This window comes from Scyliorhinus torazame, chromosome 5 (assembly GCF_047496885.1).
Source record: "Scyliorhinus torazame isolate Kashiwa2021f chromosome 5, sScyTor2.1, whole genome shotgun sequence".
In the NCBI taxonomy this organism is placed as follows: Eukaryota; Metazoa; Chordata; class Chondrichthyes; order Carcharhiniformes; family Scyliorhinidae; genus Scyliorhinus; species Scyliorhinus torazame.
The window spans coordinates 207,450,265-207,460,512 of NC_092711.1; the positions used below are offsets into that span (position 1 = coordinate 207,450,265).

Consider the following 10,248-nt stretch of genomic DNA (forward strand, 5'->3'; position numbering starts at 1 on the left):
TGGTGTTTAATTATTAACAAAACAGAGAGGTACTGCTCCAAATGGACCAACTTTAACAACACTGATAATATCATGGTGCTTACAGCTTACCAAAATATATTGAAATCCATAAGTTAATTTTCCTCTTCTTTTAGTAGCGTGCTCACTCTTCTGTGTATCTGTTCTGATCTGAAGTTTCTCACGTCATCCAATTAATTAAAGCTCCCAATGAGGGAACGTTGTGATTTCTGTGTCTTTTTATAGACAGAAACAGCCATTAGCGTGAAATCAACTGATGACAAGTGTCTGTTAATGAGCTGTCTTTGCTTATCTCCACTCCCCCAGGTATATGGGGGAACAATCTTTATGAAAAGTGCATTATTACTACCTAGTTGAAATTATTGAATTAATGAATTGTTGTGAAGAACCACAAACCGGAGAAGGATATCATTATTTGTCAGGGATTGTTGGCTTTAACCATTTGTATGGTTTAAAGAAAATAAAAGCAAAATACTACAGACACTGGAAATCTGAAATAAAAACAGAAAACGCAGGAGAAACTCAGCAGGTCTGGCAGCATCTTTGGAGAGAGAAAGAGTTAACCCTTCAAGTCCATATGACTCTTCTACAGAACTGAAAAGGGGTAGAAACGTAATGAATTATATACTTGGAAGAGGGGATGGGGCAGATGGAAAGTCAGTGACAGGTCAGAGTTAAGGAGAGGTCAGTAACGATGTCACGGAAGTGTAACAAATGGGCTGTTAATGAGGCCCATGTATCCATCCTCGGCCTGCTGTAATGCTCCAGTGACGCCCAACAAAATTGAAAGAACAACACCCCATCTTCTGAGCAGGCACGTTACAGTCTTCTGAGCTCAACATTAAGATTAACAACTTTAGGCTGCGAACTTTCTTCTCCATCTTAACTTCCCATTTTTATTTTCTCTTATTCGGTTTCCCTGGCTTGTATAAACATAACCCCACCCCTCCCTCACATGGCCACTTTACCTTGTTGTTCAGTTTGCTCTCATTGAGCACTGATCCCTAATCTTCTATTAACACATTCTGTAACCCTACCTTTACCACTATTAACACTCTTCAGTCCCTAATTGCACCATTAACAGCCCCGTTATCTCATGTCTAGGAGGTCTTCACCAATCTCTCCCTAACTCTGACCTATCACTGACTTTCTATTCTGTTTCATAGAGAGAGGTAGGGGTGCTGGGTGAGGATAAGAGTCCATTGGACAGGGAAGAGATTGGTATAGGGCATGTGAGATGCAGGGCTGTGGGTGTAAGACTGACATGTGAAATGCAGTTATTCCTGTTGTTCGTCCATTCAGAAGACTTTGCACAGGCAGATGCCTGTTCTGCGTAATGACGTCCTTGCCGACATTTTTGCTTCCTCTCTCAGATGCCTCATCATCATTGATTGCACAAAAGGGCCCTGAGGACCCCCTCCCCTCAACGTCCAAGAATGAGCTTCTGCCTGATGCAGCACATGCATGAGTGCAGATGCAGGCTTGCCAGTGGGCATAAACATATCAGAACAGAACAGGTGGCGGTGCATGGTGATGAAGGCGCATCACACTCGCCTGAGGAGCTGGTGGAGGCAGAATGTTCTCAGAGAGCCAGCAGTCGGACAATTGCTGATGACCAGGACCATGCCGGGTGCGTGGCAGGTGATGAGCCTCTGGAAGCGTCCATCAGGTGGCAGAGCTTACATGTCCAGAGGGATGCGCAACAAGATCTGGCAGAGATCCCTGACCGTCTGCATGCCATTGTCTCAAAGTTGGAGGCGTCCATGTGGAGTGTGAGAGCAGCGTTGACCCAGAGTCTAGAACACAGAGCTTCCTTCATCGAGAGAGTAGCAACTCTCACACAGAGGCAGCTCCAGGAACTCAATTAGAGCTTTCTGGGGTTGCATTCAGACCTGCAATCCCACACGCTGAGAGTGACCTCGTCTGGTTACTGCCACTGGGAGGGATGGATGAGCCTCTAGTGAACCTGTTAGCTGCCCGCCCAACTATGGTGAGCAGGGAGGTTCAAACCTCATGTTTGCAGACGAGTTGCCGCTCCCATCTGCGGGCTCCTTTTAGGACCCTCTGGATGATGGCAGAAGCTCCTCCTCCCCTCTGCCAGTGATTGTCGGCATCTGAGGTAACCACGATGACTGAGAGTGCCCTCCTGTTCAGATGGGGTGTACACACACCCACACGGTGACCATAGGACAGATGCCTCTAATCCAGTGAGGCGCAGCACCAGGACCTAACACTCGCAGGTGGAAGTTTAAGTCGCAATAATCACATGAGGGGTTCTCGCGATTTATGTTTCAGTGGCACATGTGCACTGATCCACTTTTATCATTGCCGAAATTATAAAATGTTACATTATGTGCAATTGCCTTAATGTACTTCATGCAATTGACAGCAAAAGGCTTGGGAGTCACATGTGACACAAAAGAAGGACACAAAGTTAATTTCAGAGGTTGGGACTTAACTTAAACGTGCTAAGTTTACGTCATCAGCAATGTTTAATGAAGGCGAGGGGAGCCTGATGAGTTAAAAAAAGAAGACGTTTATTCATAAGAACAATTATTTACCCAGGGCCTGTCGTGTTGGGTGTTCTGGTTTACAAACAAGCCAACAATGCTGGAAGTGGTGTAATGCTATTTTATTAACTGTTCAACTATGCTAACATACTGTAAACGTGGGTATATGCAATACCAGCTTAACTGCGGACCCTTTCCTATCACTAGCTATGGTGAGGCACTCAGCACATGGTGAATGTCTCTGATGCAGGCTGTGAGCTCTGTGCTCTGAGCTGGCTGCTGCTAGAAAGAGCGGGAACTCTCCTGTCCCCTGTCTTTATAGTGCTTGTACTCTCACTGGTGATTGGCTGCGGTGTTATGTATGCTGGTTGGTCCCACTGCATGTCCATCAGTGTGTGTATGTGATTGCACCATAATGTACTGATGTATATTATGACAGGGCCCAGCTAGACCTCACCTGGTCCTCTCCCTGTGTCTGTTGGTTCCTGACTGGCTGATCTTTTATACAACATAGTTATTAGCCTCGTAGTTGGTAGGGGAGCTCATACCCCTCGAGAAAACAATCGACCATGCCCCGTGTGTCCCACGCAGGTTATTACACCGCTCCCCGCCAAAGTCCGAAGACTTCAGAGGAGAACGATGAGGACGATGAAGACAAGGAATAGAAGAACAAGTAAAAAACACCGATGAGGAGGAAGGAGCAGAAGGAAGCGGTGCAGTCCTGGCGGACAGCGCAGACGCTTTGGCTTCGGCACATCGCTGCCAGGCAGTGGGACCGGGTCAGCCAGCGTTTAAACTAGCCGGAGAGTGACACTTGAGGCTGGAACATCTGGTTGGAGAACCATCCATAGGCAACCGAACTATGATATCTGAAGCTGAGACCCCAGAGGTCTCTGTCTCCATATTGGAATCAGACAACTAGACATCATGTATCTCCATAGCACAAGGAAAATAAGACAAGGCAGACGGAGGCACAGGCCGCGGAACCGGAGTAGCCGGCAGGACGGGGTGGAGTTCCTTGAGGAGCCTCCCTCTTGGGAAACCTCCAGGTGTGGGGGTGATCCAGGTGACACTTCATGAGCTGACTTCAAAAACGGACCTGGTATGATACGGGACCTGATTAACAAACGACAAACCCCGGGAGCCAAAGAGGACCTTCACCAAAGTTACGGGCATATACCACTCTGTCAGGTGCGAAATGGCGAAGAAGAAGCGCCTAGTCAGGCAACATCCGTGTAAATCTTGTGTATGGTGCACTCTTGTACCAATGTGGGCGAGTAACAATCTCAACTGAGTCCGGAGCCGGCAACCCGCTGACAGTTCAGCTTGGCCACCCCAGTCCCAGCATGAGGTGGAGTTCTTTATGGGAACAAAAACATGCCAGCCTGGTATCGATCAAACCTGTGGTTTGTTTCTTCAGGCCCTGCTTCATCGTCTGCGCAGCGCGTTCTGCCAGTCCATTTGAAACCGGGTGATAAAGAGCAGTGTGAACATGGTGTCAGCCATTAGCTTTCAAAAATACAGCCAACTCCTAACTTCTAAAGCAGGTGCCGTTGGCCAAAGAATCAGGAGCACCTCCGATATGCCGTGGGCCAAAGAAGAGGTGTGCAATCATCTGATGATTGTGCGGGAGGTGATGGACACCATTTTGTGGACCTCCAGCTACTTCAAGTGTGTACCACCAAGGTGAGAAACACGGATCCTAAAAATGGGCCAGCAAAATCTGCATGAACGCGGGCCAAAGGACATCCGGGCCACTCCCACGAGTGCAGGGGCACTGCGGCCAAAAGCGTTTGATGTTCCTGACAAATGGGGCAGCACTGGGCAATCACCTCAAGGTCTGCATCGAGTCTGGGCCACCAGATGTAACTCCTGGCTAGCATTTTCATCCTGGAGACACATGGACGTCCTACATGAAGGTCCTTTAGAACCAAAGCTTGCCCTTTCGCAAGGACGACAACACTTGTGTCCGCAGGAGGATACCGCCCTCGACGGTCAGCTGCGGAATCTTGGTGGAAAAGGCCATCAACTCAACTGGAAGCTGCCGTCGTGATCCACCATACAAAACCAAATGTCACATCTTAGCCAGCACCGGGTCGTTCTGTGTCCTCTCACGGATACAGGCAGCGGATCCACTGAAACCATGGGCAGTGAAAGAAGACTCAACGTGTCTGCATTTGCCATCAGCGCTCGTACGCAGCCAAAAGCAGAGCCCACCTCTGAATCTGGTAGAGACATTTGGTGGTATTGCCTTATCTTCACGAAACAAGCCAAGCAGTGACTCATGATCAGTAATTATGAAAACATGGCGGCCATAAACGTACTGATGAAAACATTTGCCACTGAACGCGACCACCAGACCCGCTTTCTCTATGTGACCATAGTTACACTCCATAGCCGGCAACATCTAGGAGGCAAAACCTATTGGACAGTCGCAGCCGTCACCCATCCGATGCGAGGGATTGGCGCCAATGTCGTACAATGATGTGTCGTACGTCAGCTACAGGAACCTGGTTGTGTTGAAAGGGTCAGGACTTTCAACAGGACCAACCTCTGCTTCTTCAACCGGCAAGCCGCTGCCTGCTCTTCCCCCCAACCTCAGGGCCAGCGTTTCTGTAGAAGAAAGTGAAAGGGGGCCAGGACCGTCGCCAAGTTCGGAATAAAACGGCCATAATAATTGATCAATCCTAAGAAAGAGCAAAGTTCCGTGCATCATATGGTACGGGGGCCATCTTGCTCCCTGTACTTTGTTGCCGACTGGGTGCAGGCCAGCTCGGTCGGCTCGGTCGCCTAGATACACCACCTCCTTAGCATTGAAGGCACATTTCGCCTTGTGCAAGCAGATGCCATGTACCGAAAATCTCCATCGTACCACCTCAAGGTTTCGCAGGTGCTCACTCTCCGTGACCCCCGTGATCAATACATCATCGAGATAGACGACAACGTGTGGGAGACCTCATATTTTTGCCTTCCATTATACGTTGAAACACGGCACAAGTTGAACATATGCCGACTGGAAGGCGGGTGTACTCATATAATACTTCATGAGTATTTAAAAAAAAATTTAGAGTACCCAATTCATTTTTTCCAATTAAGGGTCAATTTAGCCTGGCCAATCCACCTACCTTGCACATCTTTGGGTTGTGGGGGCGAAAACGACGCAAACATGGGGAAAATGTGCAAACTCCACAAGGACAGTGACCCAGGGCCAGGATCGAACTTGGGACCTCAGCGCCGTGAGGCAGCAGTGCTAACCACTGAACCACCGTGCTGTCCATCTTTTCTGAGTATTGATGGTAACATATTTTCCCGAGGCCTTGTCCAAATTAAGCTGTAAATAAGCATTGCTCATTTCTAACTTGAAAATGAAATGAAAATCGCTTATTGTCACAAGTAGGCTTCAAATGAAGTTACTGTGAAAAGCCCCTAGTCGCCATATTCCGGCACCTGTTCGGGGAGGTTGTTACGGGAATCGAACCGTGCTGCTGGCCTGCCTTGGCTTGCTTTCAAAGCCAGCGATTTAGCCCTGTGCTAAACTTGGTAAATATCGAACCACATGCCAGTGTGGCATAGAGATCTTCAATTCAAGGTAGCGAATATCGGTCTAAACGGGAAGCTGTATTGGCTGTTAACTTGTAATCACCACAAAGGCAGACAGTCCAAGCCGGTTTCATCACCGGAACTGCCGACGCCGCTCTCAAGTGGAAACTTGTGCTATGACACCCTGGGCTAGGGCACGGTCAATTCCAGCCTCTTGACCCAGAGTCACAGCACAATTGAATAACCCAATAATTCTTAGAAAAATACCCAAAGTCTTTGGTCCTTGGCTGCCCACTAATCACAGTCACCAGGTTTGTAAATTTAAACAGAATTACTGTTTATTTACTGCAACGGGATGGATTCTTCGTTTCTGCGGCTGAGTGCCGGCTCAAACGGAGAATTTGCGGTAGGTTTACGGCCACAAAATCGGCGTCGAAAATGGCCGGGGAAAGCCCGGTCGCTGGCCACGCATGCGTATGGCTACTGATCTGCAGTGGCCGTACAACATGGCGTTAGCCATGCGCAGACCCAACCTGCCATCCTCGACCCCACAGGCCACCCCCTGGACACTCCATGGCCAACCCCCCAGCAGTCCCCCAGCCCTTGCGGAAGCCTCCCGGCCAGCAGCATGGATCCTGGCCGAGTGTGGCAGCGTTGGACACAGTCTGCAGCCGCACGGCGGGTTCCCGACCACTGAGACCACACGTGTCCGCGCCTTAGGGAACTTGGCCCATCGGGGCAAAGCATCATGGGAGGGCCTGCCGATGACACACCAACGCCATGGCAAAGGCACGTGGCATGCAATGCGATTACGCCATTTCCGAGGGGGCGGAACATGGCTGGCCGGCGACAAACTGGCCCCAGCCCCGATTTGGGTGTCGGAGTCAATTCTCCGCCCGATTGCCGATTACAGAGAGGAAAAGAGGGGTAAAAATAATAAGTAAAAGTAAAAGCTAAGAGCCTTTGTTTCAGATGACTGGCATTAGCACACTTTTCTTTAAACTAGGCTTTCAGGTCAAGGTTTCTGATTGTATGTAAAGGCATTGTAGATTCAATCTGGGTCGGGATTCTCCGATACCGCGGCCAAGTGTTGATGCCGGCGTCAAAACCCACGCGAGCGACGTCGGAGTCAACGGGCCTCCAGGCCCTCTTCTTCAGGGGCTAGAGTGGCGCTGGAGTGCTGTGCGCTGCTCCGGCGCTGAAAGCCGGCCGTGCACGGCCGGCGCGGGTCCACGCATGCACGCGACGGCCATCTCCGCACCGGCGCATGTGCGTGGTTGCCGTCTCCACACCGGCGCATGCGCATGGATGCCGTGTCCGCGCCGGCCCCCGGGCAACATGGCGGAGCCCTACAGGGGCCCGGCGCGGAGGAGCGTAGGCACCCCCACCCCCGGGATGAGCGTGCCCGCCGATCGGTAGCCCCCGATCGTGAGCCTGGCCACCGTGGAGGCCCCCACCAGAGTCGGCCCTCCCACCAGGATGGCCCCGCAGCCAGAGCGGCAAGGTCCCGCCGGGTGGGACCATATGTAACCATGACGGCAGGACTTGACGGAACTCAGTGTGCACTCACCCAGTCGAGCGCGGGGAATCGCCACGGGGGCCGCTTTCAACGGCCCCCGACCAGCGCCGCAGCGCCGCAGCGACCGCGCGGGTGCGATTGGTGCCGATGCCCGGTATCGGAGCGGCGTGGCGCAATTCTCGTGCCCCCTAGCCTATTCTCCAACCCGGCGTGTGCGTGGAGAATCCCGGCCCAGGTCTCTGCAGTGATGGAGATAGAGGGAGAGGGAGAGAGAGAGAGAGAGAGAGACCTTTTCCCTGAGTGCATTTTTTTGTCTCTCTCCCCAGGAGAAGTCGGCCGACAACTAGCATCAGAGGGAAAAGACCGGAGGTAGACCGCGGGACGTGCAGCCCCTTACCGAGGATATGGACAGGGAAGCGAGCCCTCAACCTCCAGCCCAATACACCCCAGAGCACCAGTCCAGGGATGACACTGACTTTCCGTCACAGCTGTCTCTAACACCCTTCCCCATCCCAGAGACACTCACCTTGGGAGGAACCCCCAAGAGGGAAGACGTCAGAGGTTGACCCGACCACAGGGTCTAGCTTCTAGAAAAGGCAGCCCCATGTATAGTGGCGATGCATAAGAGTAGACACCATGGGAGCGATAGGGGCGAGGGCACAAAACTGAAGCTATATATGTTCACTTGTTCACAATGGACACATGTTTACAACGTTATCAGTAAGTGCTGGAATGTCATTAATTGTTGTTACCTGTGTTTTTTAGTATTTATTTGCCATTAGTTCTAATTCTTTTCTATTCCTGTTATTTCCATGTTTAGCTAGTTGCTCCCATTTTGGAGCCCATATTGTATTTTAATTTGGTTATTTTTATATATTAATGAAGATTAACTTTCGCCACATCTTTTCAACTACCTTTTTGTGGCCAAGTTACCACAGTACTATTCACAAAAGTGCAGGAAGTCCACCTGTCTTGACCTCAACCAACAACACGAATGCAGATTTATCTGGTCACTCATCCGATTTCTGCTTGTGGAAGCTTGCTGTGCACAAATTGTCCATCACGTTTCCCGACATTATAGAATCATAGAATTTACAATGCAGAAGGAGGCCATTCGGCCCATCCCATCTGCACCGCCCCTTGAAAAGAGCACCTTACTTAAGTCCATGCCTGCACCCTATCCCCGTAACCCCACCTCATCTTTTTGGACACTAAGGGGCAACTTAGCATGGCCAATCCACCTAACCTGCACGTCATTGAACTGTGGGAGGAAACCGGAGCACCCGTGGAAACCTACGCAGATACGGGTAGAAAGTGAAAACTCCACACAGTCACCCGAGGCCGGAATTGAACCTGGCGTTTGTGGCGCTGTGCAGCAGCAGTGCTAACCGCTGCTCCACCGTGCTGCCCACCATGGCAACAGCTACTTTGTTGTCTGAGAAGTGCTGAAGTCATGTATAAATGCAAGTTCTCTATTTGTACACATCAAATTGCATAATTAACAGTGCACTGATGCATAAAGCAATGGAATGTTTGCTCTGTCAACTTCCAGGTGAGAAGCAGAAAATAAGAATATCCATTTCATATTTCATTATACTACACGGTGCATGAGCAGCCGGTGGGTAAATGTTCAACCTTTGAGGAGTCGGTGGATAGCATTGTGCAACCACCCTCCCTAACCCCACACAACCGCACCCCCGCCCAACTCCCTTGCCAAATTCACTTCAATGTACCCAATAGGTTGTGTAACTTGCAGCTGTCCCGTGTTACTCCCAAGCTCACATTTTCACGCCAATGTCTCCCATACCTGAGCGAGAAGCATTATGCCTACCTTGGTGGGTTCCTGCACGTGTCGCATGTTATCTCTCTTAACTCCGGCCCTTTGATTAGAATTTAGAATAATTGGAAAAGGGAAATATCGTGCAAATCTGACCTCAACTGCAATCAGATTCGCAGAAATGAGGAATACTCAAAGCAATCTAATCATAAAAGCAGTGGCTGTAAAATAAAAACACCGAAGTGTGAGTTTTCCTATTGGTGCATGTCACTGAAATGAAACATTGCGGATTAACCCTGTTGAGCACTGAATGTCTGAGGGAGCTTGCACTACTTGAAATGCAACATCATAGAGCCTTCGCACTCAGATCTGGCAAATACAGGTAGCCATGGCAACAAATAGAGAGACAAAGGGCTGGATTTTTCTTTTGGCAGATCATTTTGCAATTCAGGCCAGTTAGTGGCTTGCAGACTGCACTCCCGGATGATGTGCGACTTTTGCTGGGGTTTTTTAATGTCTTTTGTCTTTTCCCGCAGCTTGCAAACTGCGAACCATTGCAGGAGGAGTGCAGGTGCAGAGGTGTGCGACGAGAAGGCCCACCTCATTCCTTGACCACAGCAGCAGAACTATAACATTGGTTTCAGGGCCCCTAGACTTTGCCCCTCGCCCCCTCACATCCCGACTGACATCCCTGATGACCCTACGACCTCCCCCCGCCCCGGCCTCCAGCCACACCCTCATTCCTGACCTCCGCCTGATCAGCCGACATTCGATAACCACCTGATGTCACCCCCTGGGCCATCCTAACCCCTTGGCCACTCATCTGACCTACCTACCTCCTGTCCTGTCAAAACGGCTGGGCCCTTTAAACTGCCCAACATGGC

General features: G+C 50.3%; 1 long non-coding RNA gene across 1 annotated transcript in view; it reads right to left on the bottom strand.

Moving 5' to 3' along the window:
- LOC140422737 (uncharacterized) overlaps positions 1-9,613 on the bottom strand; it is a 246,527-nt gene extending 236,914 nt beyond the window's left edge. Inside the window, exon 1 of the long non-coding RNA XR_011947570.1 lies at positions 9,419-9,613. This is a non-coding gene — a long non-coding RNA (uncharacterized lncRNA). The remainder of the gene's footprint in view (positions 1-9,418) is intronic.
- Between the last annotated feature and the right edge of the window lie 635 nt (positions 9,614-10,248).